The sequence below is a fragment of the Perognathus longimembris genome, chromosome 15, assembly GCF_023159225.1.
Source record: "Perognathus longimembris pacificus isolate PPM17 chromosome 15, ASM2315922v1, whole genome shotgun sequence".
NCBI lineage: Eukaryota > Metazoa > Chordata > Mammalia > Rodentia > Heteromyidae > Perognathus > Perognathus longimembris.
Genome location: NC_063175.1, coordinates 25883676 through 25909333, shown reverse-complemented (window position 1 = coordinate 25909333; position 25658 = coordinate 25883676). Strand labels below are relative to the sequence as shown.

At 37.9% G+C, this 25658-nt stretch overlaps 1 pseudogene; it reads left to right on the top strand.

The window, feature by feature from the left end:
* The first annotated feature begins 14153 nt into the window (after positions 1 to 14153).
* Positions 14154 to 25497, top strand: LOC125363921 (annotated as a pseudogene).
* Positions 25498 to 25658: the final 161 nt, after the last annotated feature.

Genomic DNA, 25658 nt, shown 5'->3' with positions numbered 1-25658 from the left:
GCTCTCAGAAGCTTACTCCGTGGTCTATGTACGTTAGCTCCCAGGGTAGGATAGCGGTCACATTGCCACGCGGGTCGCGCGCAAGCCAGACCGGAGCCGCTCCTACGTCTCACCCTGACAGACCTGCAGGCCGAGGGTTAGGGGAGAGGATGATACGAGGGTAATAAGAGAGAAAGGAATAAGCATTTGAGCTGGAGCAGAGAAAGCAGACCCAAAAAAAGGAGATCCAAGTAGAGTGAGACTGAAATCAGGAAAGCAACTCTATTTGAAATACCCCATAAAATACCTATGAATTAACTTAACCAAAGATATGAAGGACCTCTATGATGAAAACTTTAAAATCTGAATAAATAAATTAAAGCAGATTTAAGGAAATGGAAAATTTTTCAACGATCCCAAATTGGAAGGATTATCATTGTGAAAATGGCAATTCTGCCTGAAGCTATCAAAAATTCAATGCAATACCCACCAAAATCCCAACAATCTTCAGTGGTATAGAAGAAGCAATAAAAAATTACATGGAATAATATATGACCCTGAATAGCAAAAATAATCAACAAGAAGAATAGTGCTGGAGGAATGTCAATACCAAATTTCAGACTTTATTAAAATGCCATAGTAAATAAAAAAAGCTTGGTATTGGCACCAAACAGGCCTAAGGACCAGTAGAATAGAAAAGAAGACCCAGAAATGAGCACAAAGACATATAGCCACCTAATATTCGATAAGGGAGCAAAAACACAGAATGGAAGAAATACAGGCTCTTCAAATAATGATGTTGGCAGAATTGGCTATACATGTGTAGAAATCTTTCTCATAAATAAACATTTAACTCAATTCTGTATCTTGCTTTATAGTTTTATGAGACTTCTTTTGCCTCTCACATATTAAGAACTGCTTGCTTCAACAGAAAATACATTCCAGTGTCATAGACTGAATAAAAGTATTGGTGACACTGATGAATTGTATACATAAACTGATTTGTTAAAAGGCAAAAGGTAATCAATAATATCCTAAAAATTAAGAAAAATGAGGGAAGAAATGGTCTGGGAGAGATGGGTGAAAATGTTGAAAGGGGTGACTTTTACCAACAAATGCACTGTATTTATAAACTTCTTTATTGAAGGGCAAATCTTTTTTACTTAAAGATAATAAAATTATTCAGAAGTAAAAATAAAAAGCTAAAAATATTATAAGCTACTGTAACATTGTGAGGAGCATACTGTGTATATGAATGTGTATGCCAATATGTTTGGAATGGAACAAGGATCAGGACTGGAGCTAGTGATCCTAGGGAAATTTAAATCTCTACAAAGAATAATAAATAATTTAAAGTATAAAACTTAAGTAGTAATTTATCAATATTTTAGTACATGCCGTAACACCTTATAAATGGATGTTTTATAGCCCATTTGATTGCTTTCTATTGCTCTAGCCTCCCGTGACTGTTGAAAACTCAACATTCTTATCAGATAGTATTGCATAAATCACATGAACAGAGCTCATATTTTTACAATTCACTTGTCTCTTTCTTCTTAACATTTAGGAAGTTTACATCAATACTGCATTTAATGCATGTCTGTAGTTTGGACTCTGAATAAATAGTTATAACTACCTGCTATGTAGTCTCATAAGTCAAACAATCTATAACCATTTAGAATCTGTGAAGACTAAACCCAATAACCAAAAATGATGTTAAGGTACCACACAGTTAACAAAGCTATAAGATAGTGTGTTTGTCCAAAAAGATCTGGAGAAAATAAGTGAGGACCAATTAAGCAACAAAGCGAAAAAGGTTGATTAAGGCTAAGAGACACAGGATGAAAAGCTCAGCCTGGCTGAAACTCAGTGGAAAGGGGTCAGCAATGAAGAGCCCAGAGAAAAGAAAGAAAATGAAAAGCAAAAGACACATTGTGATTGGAAAAAAAAGGAGTTCACACACATTTATAGTTCTAGAGGTTACTCATAGATTAGATACTAGAAGACAACCTGTGTAAGCCCAGAAGAAATCGCTGGGTATCAGAAAAGAGACAAATTTGGAAGAGGAAAAATGCCTGAAAAGCCAATGCATTTTCTGTGTAGGAGCAGAAGTGAGAATGAAAAAGCTGCTGTAAATTTCTAACTGAGTTTTACTGTGCCGAAGCCATGAGTCAGCTATATTTACAATATTATGTTTAAAAAGAACATTAATCATTTTCTCAAGGAATATGCTATTGAGAGTACTATAAAGGTAAAAGCACTTTCAATAAATATAGTTGTAGTTTTAATAGAAAACACATGTATATATTCTTTTGTCAATAAAAGTTACAATAGCAGTGGTTAAATGAAAGTTTTGTGTCACTTGTTTACAAGTGCCCTTAAAATAGTAACAATATGCTTAATTTGTACAAAGTTGCATAAACATTTGTTAAAAATTTTGTTTTCCATACAAGTATATTTTAGTAAAAATTTTACAAAACTGGTATTATGGTAGGTATTATTATTCTGATTGCTTTTAGCATAGAAAAACCTTAATAAATTCTTTTTTGTTAATGACCATGACTGGTATTAGAACTAGGGAAGAGAAAGGGAATATAAAATTTGAGAGACAAAGTATAAAAAGACAAATGACTCCAAAAGCAATATTTACAAAACCATTTGGTGTAAACCAACTGAATAACTAATGGGGGGAGAGGGAAAGAGGGAGGGGAGGAGGGACATGAGGGAGGAGGTAATATATTGTAAAAGCAATGTACCCACTGCCTTATGTATGAAACTGTAACCCCTCTGTACATCACTTTGACAATAAAAAATTAATTATTCAGAAAAAAAACATAAAACAATGACCATGAGCAAGATTTAAGAATGTCAGAGAAGGGCTGGTGATATGGCCTAGTGGCAAGAGAGCTTGCCTTGTATACATGAGGCCCTGGGTTCGATTCCCCAGCACCACATATACAGAAAACAGCCAGAACTGGCACTGTGGCTCAAGTGGCAGAGTGCTAGCCTTGAGCAAAAAGAAGCCAGGGACAGTGCTCAGGCCCTGAGTTCAAGGCCCAGGACTGCCCCCCCCCCCCCAAAAAAAAAGAATGTCAGAGAAAGCTCATGAATTTTGAGTCTTCTTACATGTTATTTTTTAAGTGTGGCCCATTATTTCCTCCACTTGCTGAATGTGAGCTTGTATGTATTAAATATTCTGTAAATAATGCATAATATTCTACACACATATGTGAATATATATTCTTATATGAATGTTAATTCAAACAAAAATAATATTTGACTTCTTATATGTTGTTGCTGTTTAAAAATTCATCAGCATTTATATTGTTACAATTAGGACAACTGCCTCTTTCAGAGTAGCTATATCATTTGACTAAGTGTTATTTGAAATTCTTTAACATGTGGTTGACTGAATTTAGTGCCCTAGCCCTAGAAAAAATGTGATGACTTCAGTAATATTTTTTATTAAATGGCAGCTCCTTTACCAATGGTACAAGGACAAGAAATGTCTCCTTGCAGTCTGAAGTGTCAATGAAAAATGCTTTTAGCTAAGAAGCTAAGAAAGAACAAGAAGTGGAACACAATGAAAAGAGGAGCAAGAGGAATGGAACAAGGGGACCAAAATGAAAATGGAATGGGACAAGAGGAAGGGGATAGTGTGCAGATAGATTAAGAAAATAAATCAGTTTAAATTTTTTTTTATAATTTTCATTGTTTGTATCCCCTACTGAGTCAGATTTGAGTGCAGCTTAACTTCTAAATTCTCTTCAATCCAATTAAAGAATTTAGAACCTTTGATTTTCCTGCATTTTCATCTGAAGTATCTCTGTCTTGTTTATACTCGTCGCTATTTAAAGTAACTTCTCCAAATGAAAGTTGTTTGTCTTGAAATTATGCCAACTAGAAAGAATCAGATGCCTCAACAATTGTGAGGAAACATGAACGAAACAGGTGTTTAGCCTAGAGGAGGTGTAGTTTTAAATAGAGATAACTTCAGGTACCAAGGACAGTGCCAATGCCAATTTGCATCTCTGGACATTGGAAAAAATAAAAATCAGTATTGCCCTGTGTGAGGCAGACCCATCCTCCTAACTATAAGCAAGTACATTAAGCAAGGTTCAAGCTTTGATGTTGACTCTCATAAACTGTTTCATAGTTCTATAATAAATATGCATCAATATATAAAACTACAGTGAAGACAGTGAATGTATTCCTCTCTCCTAAAAATGTTTTCTTTCTCTTTCATAATTCTTACCTTGTGCACTTCTACCATCTACATTTTACATCACTAATGTTGTATTATTATTGATTGGCTTCACTCTCTAGACATTTACATAAATGCAATAATAATGTAATCATGTAATAATCTGACTTCTTTCATTAGCATATTTAAAAAGTCATTAGTGTTATAGAATTTTTCAAATGATTCTTTGAATTTACATATAGCATTGAGTCATTTGATTGTGTTACCTTTTGTGGATCCATTTATTTGCTAATGGGAATTATAGATGGAATATATAAGGCCTTTTTAATTCATCTGTTGAGGATGTAACTTCTTCCATTGTTGGTATATTCGGAGATGGAGACCCTGGACAACTGATTGATTATTCTCTATGGACAGGGTTATGCAGCAGTCTGAAAGAAGACACACCAGTGAATTTTCCTAGAGCACTAAGTGAATATCTATGGAGAAGGTGGCTGTGCGTGTGCAAAAAACAAAAGATAATCTCTACAAGACCCTAAACAAACCAGGAACTTGTTCTTACTCATCCCAACTTCTAGGACTCTAAAGAAAATTATTTTTCTTGTTTAAGCCATCTTGTGTTTAGTATTTGGTTATGATAGTCTGAATAGACTAACACTACTGATGTTTTGGTTGTTTATATATTTTGCTAGTAAATTCAAAGTCATTACAATCACTCTTGCAAAGATTGGATAGCCACATGTAACAAATAAAAATATAGCACACAGAAGTTAAACTAGGATTATTTCTAATTGCTTATGTATATGTTCACTGAAGTAAAATAATATTACACCTGTGATTAAATTTTATCCCTTGTTGATATGAAACAAATTACAATTTTCTCAATCACTGATATGTTTTTAATTTAATTTCTCAAAGGTGTTTTCCCTCTTTAAATGTTCTCTTCTGCATAATTGATGTATAAAATTTCTTTCAGTTAAAGACTTGTATTACACTGAAAATAGTTACTTCTAGTTTAGTTTATTTTTGTGGCTACCAAGCATTCATTAATGATAAAACATCTTAACGTTAGTATCAATGGAATGCTGAATTTTCTGGCATACGTTTAACAAATCTGAAAATTATTCTTCAAATTTTATGTATTACATAAATGTATGTATATATGTAAACATATATACATAATTGTTTATGAAATGACTGTTTCTTTTTACAGTATTATGCAGAATCTTTCAACCAACGGTACTGACTGACCAAGAAAAGAGCATTGTCATCTATTTCTAAATCTTTCTTCTTCAATAAATATATATAACAATTTTATTTGCTTCCATGTTGGAATACTATTTAGTAAAAACCATGTAAAATAACCCATTTCTTCAAAGGGTGCCACAATAGAAATAATAGACATAAAAATTTGAATTCATTTCCTAATGATAAGAATGTTTTCTCTTGTAAGGGTGGTCTTCACAAATAGTTTTCTTTCATTCTTTTGTAAAACATCTTCTTTCTTTACATTCAAAAAGTAAATAATGGGAAGACGGCGGAGGAGCTGCAGAGCCCTAGCTGAGCTCCATCTGACATCACAGTTTTCTCACTCCAAAGAAACTTTTACTCCTAGAAAGACAGCCAGAGTAAGTTCTAACAGTACAGGGATTCTGGCCAGGGAGGAAAAATCGACTTTGCTCATCTGAAAGCACAGATTTGCGCTCCGGGCGGCGTCCCGCAGCCACGCCAGTGTGGGTGCCGGCACAGCACCTGGCACAGCAACCTTCACTCCACGCGGCTAAAGCACACAGCATTTCTCCCTAGAAATCCTCCAGACTCGTCTGAGCACGGACAACCTGAAATCTCAGAGAAAGCATGAGTACCCCACAAAATCTTTCTCACTCGCACCCACAGAGCAGTTTCTGGAAGGCAGCCCTTTCCTCACCTCCAGAGCAAAGCGCCATCTTTGCCACTGGCATAGGTTCAGACCAGATTGGAACTAAAGCGGGCCTGGGGAAAGCGAAGTCAAAGTAGCCATCTTTGAAAAGGGCAAGAGGGACCGACCAGTGAGAGCCAGCTCCACCCAGGAGAACGCCCCCTGCCCAGGGGGGGGGGGCATGTCCTGGGCCTCGGCTTAGCCAGAGGTGCCCCGCCTTGCCCACCTGAATTTCTAAATTTAAAGTGAAAGCGGCAAGCAGCTCCCAGCAGCACGGAAACACCAGACGGGGGAAGAAACAGTTCCTGAGACAGTTAAACAGTCCCTTCACAGAGGAAGCCCAATTTCCAGCCCAAAACAGAGCTGCATTCCATAGCCACCTCTGCCAAGGAGGCCGCCCCACCCAGGAGGGAGGAGCCTCCCCAGGCAAGCAACTCTCAGCCAGGTAGAACAGGCCAGAGGCGCCCCCCCTACTGAATCCACAGCCTATTCAAAGCCAGGCGTTAAAGGCAGCTGCCCCACAGCAGACAGAGGAGCCATGGTTCCCGAGACTGCTCAAGTCCCCATCTACAGAGGACGCCAAGGCCTCCCTGCAAGCTGTGCGAACCACAGAGACCCAGGGTTGCACCAACAGGGGAGAAGGGTCAGAACAGATCCACCCCTTGCTAACTGAAATCAAGTCAAACCCAGCCAATCAGGAAAATAGACTGCAGACCATCACAAGGAAACCATAGACTGGGGAAAGACCACCCAAACAAGGAGGAATCCATTATTTTTTCTTTTCAAACATTTTTTTAAACTTTTTAAAAACAATTTTTTTTTCACTTCTGAAACGTCATTGTTTTTTTTTGGTTTTTTGTTCTCCATTTTTACTTGTTTGTTTCATCAAGTTTTTTTCTTTTTTGTTTGGGTTGTTCCTTTTCTGTTTTTTTTTTTTCCTTTTTATTTCTTTCCTTTTTAAAATAATTTTTCACTGTTTTGTGCATCTGTCTTCCACTATTTTTACTTTATTTCTCTCTTTGCATTCTCTTTCTTTAAAAATTACTTTTCTATGAATAACACCTCCACTTTTTTCTGCTAACTCTCCATTGTCTATCATTTTAACCTTGTTCTTTCTACTGATTCTACTCTTCTCCACATTTCCGCATCACAGAAACTAAACCAAAATCACCCCCACCCCCCAAAACATTTTACTCAATTCTCTTTACTACCTCCAAATTACTCTCCTGATTTACTGCCTGGACCTCCAGTTTCCATTGACTCCTAGTTATTGGATAGAGGGTATCCCAGCTTAACCTGAGTGAATCAAAGGGGTTCATAGAGAAAGCAAGTCCTAAAAGAACTTAATATAAAAACAAGAATTGCTTATAGGGTTGTAACAGTAAATAAGTAACTACTGAATACAAGGCCCAGGATCGGTTGTTATATTGAAATTGTATTCTTTAGGAACACCAAATCTAATTCTATAGACAGGTATAAAGGTATGTGTATATAATAGTGAACTTGTAAGATTTACACAACAGTCCTTGGTAAGGGCTGCTTTGGATCTTAAACGGTACTCACAGGTGATGGTAGACTGGCATTCCCAATCCAAATGGGAAGAAGGAACATAAAAAAGATGGCAAACAATGAAGTCTTATCCCCCACACAAAACAAGCAGGAAGCTGATCAGTCAATCTAAGACATAGAAGAGAACCCCCAAAATGCTTTACAAAGTCTACTGATAAACATGACAAATGAAAAGTTTGAATCTCTTCAGTCAATTATTCTAGAGCGTGAGGAGGCAAAGCAAAAATTAATGGAGAATTTCATGGCATCCACAAATAGAAAGATAAATGAACTTCAAGAGTCAAATGAAAAGACAGCTAACCAGCTTAAAGATTTGAGAAACAGCACACAAAACCAAATGAATGAAGTTAATGAAGTAAAGAACTCCATACAAGACCTAAGAAATGACATGGAAATCATCAGGAAAGACCAGTCAGAAGGAAAAGAGATTCAAAATCAAGTAGCTAGACTACAGTCCTGACTATCTGAAGCAGAGGATCGAATATCAGGAGCTGAAGATTCCTTAGATTCTATGGAGAAAGATCAAAAATCAATACAAATCCAGTCCAATCAACAAAACAGATCGCTAGAGGAGATTCAAGACATGATCAGGAAGTCCAATTTAAGGATAATAGGTATTGAGGAAAATTTGGAGAAAGAGATTAATGGGATAGGCAACTTATTTAACAGAATATTCGCAGAGAACTTCCCAAATATCCAGAAGGAAAGGCCTATACAGATACAAGAAGCATTTAGAACCCCAAACCGACCAGACCAGAATAGGACATCCCACGGAAACATTGTGATCAAAACAGGATCAGTAGAGTACAAGGAAAGAATCCTGAAAGCTGTTAGGGAGAAGAAAACAATCCCATATAAAGGAAAAGCAATCAGAATTTCCCCAGACTTCTCAGCAGAGACCATGAAAGCAAGGAGAGCCTGGAATGAAGTATACCAAACACTAAATAAAAATAGCTACCAACAAAGAATACTGTACCCAGACAAGCTCTCTTTATAGCCGAAGGTCAAATAAAAGTCTTCCACAGTAAGGAAAAACTGAAACAATATATCTCCACCAAACCAGCTTTACAGAAAATCTTCAAAGATGTACTATACACGGAAAATAATCAAGTTCCCAATACAGACAGAGAAATGAACCCTAAATAGTAAACATCAGATCAAAAAATGGGAAGACATAGTTTTAAACAAGATAGTGATAATGAAAGGAACAAACGGTCATCTCTCAATCCTAACTCTGAACATTAATGGACTTAATTCTCCAATCAAATGACATAAGCTCATAAGTTGGATCAAAAATCAAGATCCATCTTTCTGCTGCCTCCAAGAGACACATCTATCCAGCAAAAGTAAACATGTTCTAAAAGTGAAAGGTTGGAATCAAATCTATCAAGAAAATGGCCCCCATAAGCAGGCTGGAGTTGCAATCCTAGGATCAGACAAAATTGACTTCAAATTAAAAAAGGTATGAAGAGACAAAGAAGGTTACTACATACTAGTAAAAGGATCTCTCCTAGAGGAAGATATAACAATTCTAAATATCTACACACCAAATGCAGGAGCACCCAACTTCATCAAACAAACACTACTGACTCTAAAAACACTCATAGACCCAAACACATTGATAGTTGGGGACATTAACACTCGACTATCACCTCTGGACAGATCAACATGCCAAAAACTGAACAAAGAATCCACAGAACTAAATAATTACATAGACCAACTAGACTTAACTGACATCTACAGAATATTCCCCCCAGCAACAACAGAATACACATTCTTCTCTGCAGCACATGGAACATTCTCCAAAATAGATCACTTCTTAGGGCACAAAGAAAACCTGTACAAATTCAGAAGTATCAAAACCATTCCCTGCATTCTCGGAGACCACAATGGAATAAAATTAGAGCTCAACTCAATCAGCCACCACAGAAAATCCTACAATTCATGGAGACTAAACAACACACTGATGAACCATCAGTGGGTCATTGAAGAAATTAAAACGGAATTACAAATCTTCATGGAATTCAACCAAGTTGAGGACACAAAGTACCAGCTCCTTTGGGACACAGCAAAGGCAGTACTCAGAGGAAAATGTACATCTCTGAGTGCATACATCAACAAACTGGAGAAACAGCAACTTAATGATTTAAGGAAGCACCTTAATTTCCTTGAGAGAGAACAACAAGCCAAACCTCAAGTCAATAGAAGGAAGAAAATAATTAAAACCAAATCAGAATTAAATCAATTAGAGACGAAAAAACCATCGAAAGTATCAACAAAACAAAGGGTTGGTTCTTTGAAAAAAATCAACAAGATAGACAGACCCCTGGCAAACCTGACCAAAAAACGAAGGCAGGACACTCAAATAAACAAGATAAGAAATGAAACAGGTAACATCACCACAGAAATAACCGAAATTCAGAAAATAATAAGGGACTATTTTGCAAAACTTTATGCCAACAAATTCGAGAACTTGGAAGAAATGGATGATTTCCTAGAAAAAATTCATATCCCCAAACTTAACCCTGAAGATTTAAACCTTCTAAACAGACCCATATCCAGTATTGAAATAGAAACAGCAATAAATGATCTCCCATCCAAGAAAAGCCCAGGTCCAGACGGATTCACTGCGGAATTCTACAAGGCCTTCAAAACAGAACTCACACCAATATTTCTCAAACTCTTCAGTGAAATTGAAAGGGAATATTCTCTACCAGACTCATTCTATGAAGCCAGTATAACTCTCATCCCAAAACCAGGGAGGGACTCATCACGGAAAGAGGACTATAGACGGATTTCCCTGCAAAAATTCTCAACAAAATTCTGGCCAATCGACTTCAACAGGTCATCAAAAAAATCATACACCACGATCAAACTTGATTCATCCCAGGGATGCAAATTCATTTAATATATGCACGTCAATTAATGTAATCCACAACATCAACCGGAGCAAGGTAAAGAACCACATGGTTTTATCTCTGCATGGGGAAAAACCGTTCGATAAAATCCAGCACCCATTTATGCTAAAAGCCCTGGAAAAACTGGGATTCCAGGGAACATTCCTGAAATTAATCAAGGCAGTTGATGACAATCCAACAGCAAGCATAACTCTACATGGTGAAAAACTAAAGCCATTCCCTTTAAAATCAGGAACAAGGCAGGGATATCCACTCTCTCCCCTGCTCTTTAACATAGTACTAGAATTCCTAGACAGAGCAATTAGGCAAGAAGGAAATATAAAGGGGATCCAAATATTTAAAGATGAAGTTAAAATTTCTCTCTTCGCAGATGACATGATCCTATACCTGAAGAATCCCATAGATTCTACCCCCAAGCTACTAGAGCTGATCCAAAACTTTGGCAAAGTTGCAGGATATAAAATAAACCTTCAAAAATCAACGGCCTTTCTCTATGCTAACGACCCGAAGACCGAGGCTGAAATCAGGAAAGCAACTCCTTTTGCAATAGCCCCCCAAAACATAAAATACCTAGGAATAACCTTAACCAAAGAAGTGAAAGACCTTTTTGAGGAGAACTTTAAAAGCTTGATAAATGAAATTACGTCAGAACCAAGGAAATGGAAAATCCTCCTATGCTCCTGGATTGGGAGGATTAATATAACCAAAATGGCAATATTGCCAAAGGCTATCTACAAATTCAATGCAATACCCATTAATATCCCAAAACCATCTTTTAATGAAATAGAGGATGCAATCCAGAAATTCATATGGAACAATAAACGATCTACAATAGCAAAAACAATCCTAAGCAGAAAGAACAGTGCTGGAGGAATTACAATTACCAACCTCAAGCTGTATTATAAAGCTATAGTAATAAAACCAGGTTGGTATTGGCACCGGAACTGAAGACCAATGGAACAGAATTGAAGACCCAGAAATGAACACACAGAACTACGCCTACTTAATCTTTGATAAAGGAGCTAAAACAATAGTTTGGAATAAAGATAGCCTCTTTAACAAATGGTGCTGGCAAAACTGGCTCAACACATGCAGCAAACTAAAACTAGATCCTTATATATCACCCTGCACCAAAATCAATTCCAAATGGATTAAAGACCTCGAAATCAAAACAGACACCCTGAAAACACTAAAAGAAGGCGTAGGAGAAATACTTGGGCTCCTTGGCGCAGGATGGGCTTCCTTAACAATGACCCAGAAAGGCTACAAATGAAAGAAGGTTTGGACAAATGGGACTGCATCAATCTGCAGAGCTTCTGCACGGCAAAGGACATAGCTCCCAAGATAAACAGAAAGCCCACAAACTGGGAGAAGATCTTTACCGGCCATTCAGCAGACAAAGGCCTCATCTCTAAAATATATGCAGAACTAAAAAAATTACCTTCTTCCAAAACAAAACTGCAAAGAACCAATAGCCCCCTCATCAAGTGGGCTAAAGACTTACAAAGAGACTTCTCTGATGAGGAAATGAGAATGGTCAAGAGACATATGAAAAGTGCTCTACATCACTGGCCATAAAAGAAATGCAAATCAAAACAACATTGAGATTCCATCTCACCCCAGTAAGAATGTCATATATCAAGAAAACTAACAATAACAATTGTTGGAGGGGATGTGGCCAAAAGGGAACCTTACTTCATGGTTGGTGGGAATGTCAACTGGTTCAGCCACTCTGGCAAGCAGTATGGAGATTCCTCAGAAGGCTGAATATAAAACTCCCCTATGACCCAGCAGCCCCACTTTTGGGTATCTATCCAAAAGACCACAAACAAAATCACAGTAAAGCCACCAGCACAATTTTCATCACAGCACAATTTGTCATAGCTAGAATCTGGACCCAACCCAGATGACCCTCAGTAGACAAATGGATCACGAAAATGTGGTACACATGCACAATGAAATTTTATGCCTTTATCAGAAAAAAATGACATTGCCCCATTTGTAAGGCAATGGAAGGACTTGGAAAAAATTATACTAAGTGAAGTGAGCCAGACCCAAAGAAACATGGACTCTATGGTCTCCCTTATTGGGAATAATTAGTACAGGTTTAGGCAAGTCATAGCAGAGCATCACAAGAGCCCAATTGCTATACACTTATGAACACATAAGATGAGGCTAAGTGAAATGAACTCCATGTTATGGAAACGATTGTTATATAACAGTTGTAACTACTTTCAACGTCCCATCTGTATCTGTAGCTTCTATTATTGATGATGTTCTTGTTTCACCTTCCTGTGGTTGTACCTACACTATCTCTGTAATAATCTTATCTGAGTATATTGGAAACCATGTATACTGGTTTTAGAAGTAGAAAATTGAAAGGGAATACCAGAATTGAGAGACACAGGGTAAAAAAAGACAAACACTACAAAAGCAATACTTGCAAAACTGGTTGGTGTAAGTGAACTGAACCCTCAGGGGTGAAAGGGAAAGGATGAGTAGGGAGGGGGGTATGAGGGATGGAAAGTGGGAGGAGGGAGGAGGGTATGAGGGACAAGGTAACAAACAGTACAAGAAATGTATCCAATGCCTAACGTATGAAACTGTAACCTCTCTGTACATCAGTTTGATAATAAATATCTGAAAAAAGTAAATAATGAAATTTTTAAATAAAAGAAGTTGTTTTTTTCCAATTTATAAAATCCTCATATATTGTTGCTATTCATATTCATTTTATATATGAAATCATTACCTTTTTCTCAACATATTTTTAAAAGTTATTATTTTAGGGATTTATGTAGTTAGAAGCATAATTTCAGTGTATCAGTATAACTGGTTCACTGAATTTGTTAAAGAGAAAAAATGACTTTTGAGTTCAAGAGGATTTAAGAATACAAAACGTCAGCAAACTCACAAGGTTCTCTTAAAATTATTTAAGTAGTTTTATAAAGGAGTTGCGTTCAATAAATCCGATTGTAAATACAATACATATTGATCAATGTTACTCCTTTCGGTAATCTCAATCACCCCTTCCTTCTCATCCCTTCTCTCACTCATTGGATTCTTAACTGCGTTTTCAACCTCTATTCCTCTTCATTTTCAACCACATACCCCATGACCCCACACCACATATTTCAAGTACCTGCTTCCTGGTGTTTATTTTGTTGAATTGTGATTTTGCCTTTCTAAAGTAGTTCAGAACTTGAGTTCTTGAATTTCCCATAGTTCAGTGAATACATTTGATACATTTGCATATCACCCAATGTATTTATTTAGTATATGTGCTAAAACTAGTTTCCACTTATAAGGAAACACATGCGTTTCTTTGTCTCTCTGGACCTGACTTTGCTTAACATATTTTTCCATGTCTTTCCATTTCTTCACAAATTAGATGTTATCATTCTTTCTAATGGATGATTAAAACTCTTCTAGTTAGTTAAAGTTGAAATAAAAGCCAAGCTGCCATCAGGAAGTTGCAAACGGCAAGCGGACCTGGGTTTGCTGTTCGGTGGATCATTGAAATCTGTGTACTAAGAAAAGCAGACATAGAGAACATGGAAATTCAGGGAATTCAAAATCCATTAAAACTTTTCAAACAGAGATCATCCATGGGAGCAAATCAATGGGCTCTGAGATATCCTTGGATAATAGTTACAAAATGGATTATCCGGAAATAAATGTATATATAATAACTTCCATAAAAGCACTGGGATGTCATCTTGGCCTGGTACAGGTGCAGATGAAATAACCCTCAGGGAAACACTCCTGACCTTAAAACACGAAGTCAAGAATCACAATGACCTTACACGTTAATAACAGATTGAATCATTGCACGTTTCTAAAGAAGATCATAGCAAAGGGATTGGCTTTATTTGTGTAATTCTGAACCATGGTGAGGAAAAAATAATTTGTGGAACAAATGGACCTGTTGACCTGAAAAAAGAAATAACAATTTTTTTTTCTGAGGAGATTATTGCAGAAGCCTAACTGGGAAACCTAAGCTTTTCATCATTCAGGCCTGCCAGGGTACAAAACTAGACTCTGGCATTGAGACAGAGATTGATACTGATGATGACATGGTGTGCCAGAAACTTCCAGGAGAGGCTGACTTCCTGCGTATCTATTCCACGGCACCTAGGACACCTAGTTGGTATTCCTGGTGAAATTCAAGGGCTGGATTCTGGTTCATAAGTCCCTTTGTGCTATGCTTTAACTTCATGCAAACAACCTTGAACTGATGCACATTCTTATGCCGCTTAAGTAAAGGTAGTAATAGAACTTGAGGCCTCTTTCCTGGATTCCACTTTTCATGCAAAGAAACAGATTCCATGTATTGTGTCCATGCTCACAAAAGACAAACGATTCCAAAAGCAATACTTACAAAACCATTTGGTGTAAACCAACTGCACAACTCATGGGGGAGAGCATGCCGGGGGAGGGGAAGGAGCAGGGGGAGAGGTAACAAGTTGAACAAGAAATGTACTCACTACCTTACATATGAAACTGTAAGTCCTCTGTAATTCACTTTGACAATAAAGGGGAAAATCTGGAAAAAAAATAGAAATACATTTTAAGAAACATAAAAGACCTGTATTTTTATCACTGAAGAGATGCTGATACTTTTTTCTTTTTCAGTTTCTATGCAAAGTGAGAAGATAATACTGTACTTGTCTCCCATTTACATGTTATGTGATACTCTGGATGATATTTCTACCATACCACTTCCCAGAACCACAGTCACCATAGCTCAAACTCAGTCACAGGTAGGTCAAACTGAATGTGAATACGAATAAATAAATATAAAGTATGTTGCCATTATTATGAAAGGTAGCAATTATAAACTTTTATCTTTGATAGCAAGGTTTGAAGGTGCTATACTATGCACTGTCAAGTAATTGTGAGGAAGTTAAACACAGCACTAATGAATTTCATGATCTTCTCTCCCTACATTACGACTATGCATACTGTAGATGTGGAGATGTGGAATCATGGACTTGGTAAACACTTGAACTTTCTTTTTCAAACTGATTTATGGAAATGGATTAATTGCATTTGTAGATTGTGTTATCATACTCATGATTTTGTGATGTTTGTCTGGAGCATGTTGTAAAAACTGTTTACTATTTGAAAAGAAACTAAGTATTTTATTTAAGAGAACCTATGAGTAAACTAAGTTGATTCTTTTAAGGCTAATCAGAGAACCCTAACTATAAGGTGCTAAGATATTCTACCAGTATCTTTATTCTCATCTGTCTTTATACAAATCAGATGAGATGTGCTGACCAGCCAGGTTAAAACAAACCACAAAACTCAAACTTGATTATTTAAGATGCTAAGACATTTGTCATGCACAAATGACTATTCCATTTGTACAATACATCAAAGAACATCGGGAAAGCAATTATAAATGGATCCACTGAGCACTGTAATATGAGAAGCCTGAAGAATACATGGCTTAACCTACTTAATAGAAACAGAGCTCCAGCTAGACTTCGGGGAAGGACTCTCAGCTGACCTCTGCAGAAACACATGTATAGGTGGGCGTGGAGCGTGTCCCAAGGTACAAATCCCCATGTAATAAAGTATCCAGCTCAGAAACTTCTGTAGAGGAGCCTTTCCAAAGGTGGCAGGAATCACAATGAAAACATCAATGCTTGTAAAACTGTCAGCCTGTGGTTTTTCTATTGAATATTACAATAAAAAGAACAGTCTGCTAATGTTTATGCTGTAACTTGCGTGGAAAGGAGGAAGGCACTCAGGACTTCTGAAGCTTCCAGTCAGAGTCCTTCCAGGTGCAGTAGGAAGCTTTAGGTCAGATCTCAGCATTTCCAGGAAGCAGGGTTCCAGTCTCCCTCCCTCCCTGAGGGGCTGAGCCCTTCCTCACTGACTGTCAGTCTGACAGGTCACAGGAGCTTCCTACTCAAAAGACAGAACTCATGTGTGTAATGTATAACTATTTTGTTTTGATTAGACTTGTTAACTTTTTCTAAGTAACTATAGCATGCAATGGTATTTTAAACTGTTTCCACATGAGTATTTTTATAAATAATTGTTATTTTGCATTTTAATTTCAAAATATAAATTTAAGCTTAGAATAATAAATAAATAAATAAATAAGACAGACAAATACTTTTTCAATATCAGTAGAAAAGTTATTAGACATTGTGAGTAGTGTTGTTTAGATGAGTCAGAATTTTCACACATTCAAGAGAACTCTTCTATATTACCTTCATTCCTGGATAAACATTGGTTCTTTTTGCCTAAAAGCTTTACAAAGATTCTGTATTTATATTATGTTGACAATAAATACATTAGTTTTCCAAATACTTCCAAACTTAGTAATGGAGTCTGTATTAGCATATCTGTTTTTTGTTTGTTTGTTTAAGTTCTAATGGCTGGGAATGTGGCTTAGTGGTAGAATGCTTGCATAGCATGCATGAAGCCCTGGGTTCAATTCCTCAGAAGCACATGAACAGAAAAAGCCAGAAGTGGGCTCTGTGGCTCAAGTGGTATAGTGCTATCCTTGAGCAAAAGGAAGCCAGGGACAGTGCTCAGCCCCTGAATCCAATCCCCAGGACTAGTGGGAAAAAAAGTGCTTATGTTTTGAAGACGTAATTGCAAGAGTTATTATTGTCCTAGATTTGGTAATTTTTTTTTTTGCCAGTTTTAAGGCTTGTTCTCAGGGCCTGAGCTCTGTCCCTGGCTTCTTTTTGCTCAAGGCTAGCACTCTGCCACTTGAGCCACAGCACCAGCTCTGGCCCCTTTCTATATATGTGGTGCTGAGGAATTGAACCCCGGGCTTCATGGATACAAGGCAAGCACTCTTGCCACTAGGCCATATTCCTAGCCCCTTGTCCTAGATTTGTAAGCAAACCTTTTTCTTGAGAGAATATCCCAATTGCAAAGGGATTTTTTTCTTTGTTATAATTACTGTCAAAATATGATTAGATTAACTAAAAACTGAACAATTACTTCCCTAGTTTGATTAAAAATATTTCTGCAAAAAGACATGTTCAAAAAAATGTTTGAAGATTGGTGAGGATCCCTAGTTTGAAAGGTAAACTTGATTAGTTTGCCTTTTTCTTTTTAATGCATTCAAATTTCTTCTTTGGCAATAGCTGAGAAAAAAAAAGTAGATCTCTTTTGTTTTTGGGTAGGTATATCTATTTTACAGACAATATTCCATGGAGTCTCAGGATGAATGGACAAATTACCTTTTGAATTACATAGACATCAACTGCACAGAAAAACTTCTCAAGAAATTTGCACTAGTGTTTTGATGCATTCAAAGATACAGAAACAAATCTATAGGTAATAGTAAACATTGCAAGACGAATTAAATGATATCATGTGCACAAAAATACATTTGTTACTCATCATTTTTAATTCATAACATGCATGATGGGAAGGCAATTCTTGCTACTGATTTATAAGTCTATAACTCTTCTCAAATGATGCTATCTCATGTTTAGATATTGTATGTATCCTTTACAACTACTGTTTGTAACTAGGCATTTTTTTTCAATCCTGTGTTAGCCACACATTGTTACCTAAGTCCTTTAGACCTTTCCCTTCTCTGACTTTGAGTAGTCATTGCTCAATTAAGCACTGATGTAACTATTTAAATTGAATCTTCTGAATATTTGTGAATAGTTACATTTAACTTCTGAGCATCTGTTAAGTCCTCCATGAAACATACTCCATTCTTAGAGACTTCTCAGCTACTTTTACTTTTTGTATTTTCCTCTGATTTCAGATATGGTCATTTAATAAATGTGTCTTCTTTCACCTCTCCCACTGAAAAGTAAATTTGTCTAGTTTCAATGTTCAGAGAAATTACATAAAATACACCACCACCACTTACATTTCTATTAAGGAGGCCAGATTCTACCGGATAAGAGTCTAATAGTATGCTTCAAATTTTTTAATTATAAAATGTATATGCAATATTTAAAATTTATTTTTTTAAAGTTGTCCATACATATAGTTTAGAAGACTTATTTTCTATAGAACTTTTTTTTTTTTTTTTTTTTTTTTTTTTGGCCAGTCCTGGGGCTTGGACTCAGGGCCTGAGCACTGTCCCTGGCTTCTTTTTGCTCAAGTCTAACACTCTGCCACTTGAGCCACAGCTCCACTTCTGGCCATTTTCTGTATATGTGGTGCTGGGGAATTGAACCCAGGGCCTCATGAATATGAGGCAGGCACTCTAGCCACTAGGCCATACCCCCAGCCCTCTATAAAACTTTTAATGAAAAGCAAAATATGGTTTTATCTCTCCACTTTGAGTTTCATAATACAAGGAAACTTCTACACATTAGTTTACTTGTCTGGCTGAATATTTTTGGTCATATATGGTTGGTTTATACACCAGTGGTCTTAAATTTATCATTATCCAAATAGAGATGGATTATAACCTAGTTACAAATGTCATATTGATAAAAGATGTATTCCTCTCTGTCCCTTTCATCATTGTTTCAGTTTTACCTTAATTTATCATTTAGAGATTTCCTTCAACATAATCCAGATTGTAAACCATCATAATTACTTATTAATATTTTTGTAGTATCTGGAATATTGTAGAAGAAAATATGTTTTGAGATTTTGTTTATTGACTAATTCATGTTGGTATTCTATGATGAATTCTATGATGGAATTAATTTTCCTTCTCAATTTGAAGACTGTTTTCATAATATTATGTTTCAATTTTGATATATGATCCTTAAAATTTTAATTTTATGTTTTGAGAAATGTCCTCACTATGTAGTTCAAGGTAGTCTGAATTTTTTCCATATCTAATGTTCTAACATATTAAAGTGATATCCTCAGTCTGGTCAATTTTATCAGGAGAGAGGGGGGCACATGAAAGAAACTCAATTTTTCAAATAAAGCATTTCAAGCGCCGACAGTTTGCTATGTTATTTCCATGACACATCTAACATTTGCACAGCAAATCAATACTAAAGAAATTGGTTGATTGCATCTATACTGACTACAAACAATATCACCAAACTTGTTTGAAATTTCATAATGTATATTTACTTGCAATCACCATGGATACTAGGTAACACATTTTTAAAAGTGATTTTGTTTATAAAGAGAAATCCAGAAAGCAAAACCTAGTTACTCACATACAGTTGGTGAACCCTAAGCTTAAGCTAGAACACAGGTTACGTTTTCTTAGTCCAGGACAATTTCCACACTGACAAACTGCTTCCTCTTTTGAGGTACTGATTAACGGGATAGGAGACATTCCTCTCTCCCCACAACTTTCAACGTAAAACTGGGGAAGCTCCAATGCTTGACCTTACATTTAGAAGGCACATTTCATAAGGTAATAGAGAACACAGAAGAATGCAATGTGTGGCCTGAAGTGCAATGTATAGTGTTTGAACAAGGCTCCTGTAGGAATATCTCCAAGGAGTCTTCCTATATGGATTTTGACTGTCTGGATATGTGCCTGTGAAAAATAGGATGAAGGAAAAACAAGGAGGCTACTCAAAGATTCCTTGACATTCTCCTTAGGTTTTTTTTTTCCTTCTATAAACAAAAACAGATGTGTTCCTTAATCCACTTCATAAACATCTCCCTTAAAATTCTTTATCCTTTGTCTATTCCCTTGAATTAAATTCACAGACCATACAATGACTGGAACAAAAGCTAGATCCAGAAGAATTAAACAGTAAAACAGCTGCTAAGTGGGAAAAAAATGAAGTAAAAGGAAAAGATTGGTCAAGGGGAGAGTGTTGTTTTGAATAGAATAAATCACAACCAGTGAAGAAATAATTAGGCTAAGCAATATGGTAGTGAAAGCACAATATGGCTCATTTTAACTTGTTTTATGTTGTGTGGATTTCAACTCAATGAATTATTTGAAAAAATAAGTCTATACTTAGGAGATAGATTGCACTTTGTTATTAGCAGGGGCAAAACTTATCAAGATCTTACCTCAAAATAATCTACTTGTTCAAAACAATATAATTGTAATCTCAGCTATTCGTAAGGCAAAGGTAGTAAGAACAAATACAACTGAGATATATCTTCAGCCCTTCAGAGATTGTATTTTTTGTTTTCAAAAGATATCTTTGTTAGTATCATAAAAGGGGTTTCATTGTAACATTTCTATATATGTATACCAGGTACTTAGATCAAACTCATTCCTCCATCACTGTTTCTTCTTCTACAACTTTTCTTAAAACAGTATTAAGCTGGCTCTTGTTTGTAATCCTAGCTACTCAGGAGGCTGAGATGTGAGGACCATAGTTCAAATCCAGCCTGGGCAGGAAAGTCCCTGAGACTCTTATATCCAATTAACCACTAGAAAACTGGATGTGGCACTGTGGCTCAAGTGGTTGAGCTCTAGCATTGAGCTGAAGAGCTCAGGGAACAGTGGCCAGACCCAGAATATTAGTTACTTGCATACATATGAAGAACTTTGATTATCTTCATCCTTGTTCACCTTTGTTCAGCCTCCTCTTTCCTGCTGTTACTTGTTTGTCAAAGAGAGATTCCTATATTTTATTGTCATTCATTATTCATTTTTTTTAACTAGACTCATGAAATCTTTTTTTTTAACATTTTTTATTTTTTTATTTTTTGTCAAAGTGATGTACAGAGAGGTAACAGTTTTTTCATATGTAAGGCCTTGGGTACATTTCTTGTACTGTCTTTTACCTCTTCTCTCATTCCCTCCTCCCCCCTCTCCTTGGCTCTCTCCCCCGATGAGGTGTTCAGTTGGTTTACATCAAAAAGTTTTTCAAGTATTGCTTTTGGAGTCATTTGTCTTTTTATCCTTTGTCTCTCGATTTTGGTATTCGCTTTCAGGTTCCTAGTTCTAATACCAGTATACACAGTTTCCAATATACTCAGATAACATACAGTGATAGTGCGGGTACAAGCACAGGAAGGAAATACAAGAGGATCATCAACAATAGAATCTACGGTTTCACATGGTATGATGAAATTAATTACAACAGTGATATAACAGTCGTTTCCATAACATGGAGTTCATTTCATTTTGCATCATCTTATGCATTCATAAGGGCATAGCTATTAGGCTCTTGTGATCCTTTGCTGTGACTAGTCAAAACCTGTGGTAATTATTCTCTATGAGGGAGACCATAGAGTCCATGGTTCTTTGGGTCTGACTCACTTCACTTAGTAAAATTTTTTCCAAGACCATCCATTTCTCTATGCATGGGGCAATGTCATTCTTTCTGACAGAGACGTAAAATTCAATTGTGTATATGTACCCCATTTTCCTGATCCATTCGTCTACTGAGGGGCATCTGGGTTGGTTCCATATTTTAGCTATGACAAATTCTGCTGCGATGAACATGGTTGTGCTGGTGGCTTTAGTGTGCTCTTGTTTGTGGTCTTTTGGGTAGATGCCCAAAAATGGGGCTAACGGGTCATAGGGGAGCTCTACATTTACATTTCTGAGGAATCTCCATACCTTTTTCAGAGTGGCTGAATCAGTTTACGTTCCCACCAACAATGAAGTAGGGTTCCTTTTTGGCCACATTCCCTCCACAATTTATTATTATTTTCTTGATAAAGGACATTCTTACTGGGGTGAGGTGAAATCTCAATGTTGTTTTGATTTGCATTTCTTTTATGACCAGTGATGTAGAGCACTTTTTCATATGTCTCTTGGCCATTCTCATTTCCTCATCAGAGAAGTGTCTTTTTAAGTTTTGAGCCCACTTGTTGAGGGCTTGTTGATTCTTTGCTATTTTGTTTTGGGTGAATGTAACTTTTTTAGTTCTGCATATATTTTAGATATGTGGTCTTTGCCCATTGTATGGCCAGTACAGATCTTTTCCCAATCTGTGGGCCTTCTGTTTATCTTGTGAGTCTGTGTCCTTTGCCCTGCAGTAGGTCTGCAATTTGATACAGTCCCATTAGTCCATCCTTTCTTTGATTTGTTGCATTTAACAAAATTCTGGCCAATCGACTTCAACAGGTCATCAAAAGAATCATACACCACGATCAAACTGGATTCATCCCAGGGATGCAAAGTTGGTTCAATATATGCAAGTCAATTAATGTCATCCACCACATCAACCGGCACAATGTAAAGAATCACATGGTTATATCTCTGGATGCAGAAAAGGCATTCAAAAATATCCAGCACCCATTTATGATAAAAGCCCTGGAAAAATTGGGATTCCCAAGAACACTCCTGAATATAATAATGGCAGTTTATGACAAACCAATAGCAAGCATAATTCTAAATTGTGAAAAGCTAAACCCATTCCCTTTAAAATCAGTAGCAAGATAGGGATGGCTGCTCTCTCCCCTCCTCTTCAATATAGCATTAGAATTCCTAACCAGAGCAATTAGGCAAGAAGAAAAAGGGGATCCAAATAGGAAAAGATGAAGTTAAACTTTCTCTCTTTGGAGATGACATGGTCCTATACCTAAAAAACCCTATAGCCTCTACTCCCAAGCTACTAGAGTTGATCCAAAGCTTTGGCAAAGTTGAAGGATATAGAATAAACCCTCAAAAATCAACTGCCTTTCTATATGCTAATGACCTGAAGACTGAGGCCGAAATCAGGAAAGCAACTCCTTTCGCAATAGCCTCAAAAAACATAAAATATCTAGGAATTCCCTTAACCAAAGAAATGAAAGACCTCTATGATGAGAACTTTAAAAATTTGAAAAATGAAATTAAGGCAGAATTAAGGAAATGGAAAAACCTCTTATGCTCCTGGATTGGGAGGATTAATATAATCAAAATCTCAATATTGCATAGGTTATGCAGAAATTCAATGCAATACCCATTAATATCCCAACACCATTAAATAGAGGAAGCAATCCCATAATTCATATGGAATAATAAAAGAACCAGAATAGCAAAAACAATCCTAAGCAGAAAGAACTTTGCTGGAAGAATTACAATACCCAACTTCAAGCTGTATTATAAAGCTATAGTAAAACAAAACAACAACAACAACAAAAAAACAGCTTGGTATTGGCACCAGAACAGGCCTGAAGACCAATGGAACAGAATTGAAGACTCAGAAATGAACCCACAGAACATGCCTACTTAGTCTTTGATAAAGGGGCTAAAAATATAGGATGGAAGAAAGATAGCCTCTTTAACAAATGGTGCTGGCAAAACTGGTTAAACACCTGCAACAAACTAAAACTAGATCTTTATATTTCACCCTGCACCAAAATCAATTCCAAATGGATCAAAGACCTTGAAATTAAAACAGATACCCTGAAAACACTAAAGGAAGGAGTAGGAGTTGGCCTCATTGGCACAGGACAGAACTTACTTAACAAAGACCCAGAAATGCTATTCATTGTTTTTTAGTGTATAGTAATTGCACAAATTATTTTCATTGCAGTATTTCACGTATTATGATTTAGTCTTTTTCATTAAACCTGCCAAGACCCTTATTTCATGTAAGTTTGTGGTATTTGCCACTATTTTACAACATATAAATATAACTGGAATCATTGTTGAAATTTCTACTCACTAGCTTGTTGTCCATCATTGCCACCTTTGAGGCTAGAATTCCTTAGTCTAGGAAGCAATCATTTTCACATTTAACAACAACAGCTACAAAAACAACAGAAAACAAAAAATAAAAGGAAGATGGCACCGCCACAGTAGGGAGGCACCCCAACTCGCTCCAACTGAATAGTGATCTGGGAACTCCAGCACCCAACACCCCATCAAAAATCCAGCAAATCCAACAACCAGAAGCAACAGAGGAACTCAGGAAATGAAAAAGAACAAAAAAAGAGCCTGTAGCTTGCACGGAGCCGGAAAATCTCCGGGGTACCCCTCCCCCACCTGCTGACCCTGGCCAGAACAGGGCCAAGCTGGGAAAGGGGACCCAGCGCCAAAAAACCAACTGCCAAAAAGTCATGCCAGGAGCACAGAGTCCAGACGGCAGCAGCTCCACGGACCCCAGAACTGAGTGCAGACCGACAGAGACACCGGAGCAGTGGGACCAAATGCCCAGGATGGGACATAGGCATCAGGGGAACCTGGCGGTGCAGGTGGGGAGAGCCGGGGCCACCACCACCAAATGACCTATTGCTGCATCCCATCACCAGAGCCCCAGGAGTCCCCGGCAGCGCGGGGCGCTCACATAATCCGGAATCAGTAAGATCCCCATTACCCCCCCATGGGAGAACAGCTCTAGCAGAGACCCAAGGCCTGCAAGGAGGCTAGAGCTCCTTCCCTCCCCCCCAACCAAAGGAAACAAAGGAGCCAGCCACAAGTCAGGTGGCAAGGGGTCCCTGCAGACTCTGGGAGGACACAGGAGCTAGCAGAGGCGGGGCAGCACCAAGGCAGCAGAGGAACCTGAGCTGTGCCCCACACCCTCCCCAACAGGGGCCCGGGGACCGGTGGGCATTGGAAGCCCCACCTGAGGCGCCTGGTCCTCGCAGACTTTTTGAACAGCAGTCACAGGCTCACTGGGCCTGAATACATGCCCCCCCACTCGCAGCTGAGGCGTGGAGTCTGTGGGCACCAACCCGTGGCCGGGCACTTGGTCCAGCTGGGGCTTGTGCATATCACCCCCCACAGCAGACTCGTGAGAGGGCACAAGTGCCCTCCGGCAGCTTGGGGCAGCACGCCCCCGGAGGAAGCACAGGAGTGCACACACACACGCCCCCCTGAGGGCCAGCGTGGGCCAGAGTGCTAGCACTCCAGTAAGAGGACCTCCTGCCCAAACCTCCCCAGGAGCTTCGCACAGGTGGGTGGGGCCCCGAGTGGCAGAGCCTGCTCTGGTGGGTGCACTTCACACAGGTGGGAAGGGCCCCCCTGCGACAGCGCACACTCTGCTAGGCGCATCTCGCACAGGTGGGTGGGCTGCCCCTCAACAACACCAGCTCTTGAGCAACCGACACGGGTGGGCGAACTGCCTCTCAGCGGCAAATCTTAATCTGAGAGGTGAGCCCCTCAGACCAAGGTACTGAGTGGAAAAAAGAACCAAAGAGAAAAGCCTCGATGCCAGGCTGAATCAGTGACCCGCAAACCCCCACCAGGGGCACACTAGGGTCAGCACAAGATAGCAGCTGGACACTATCATGCAGAGAAAGACAC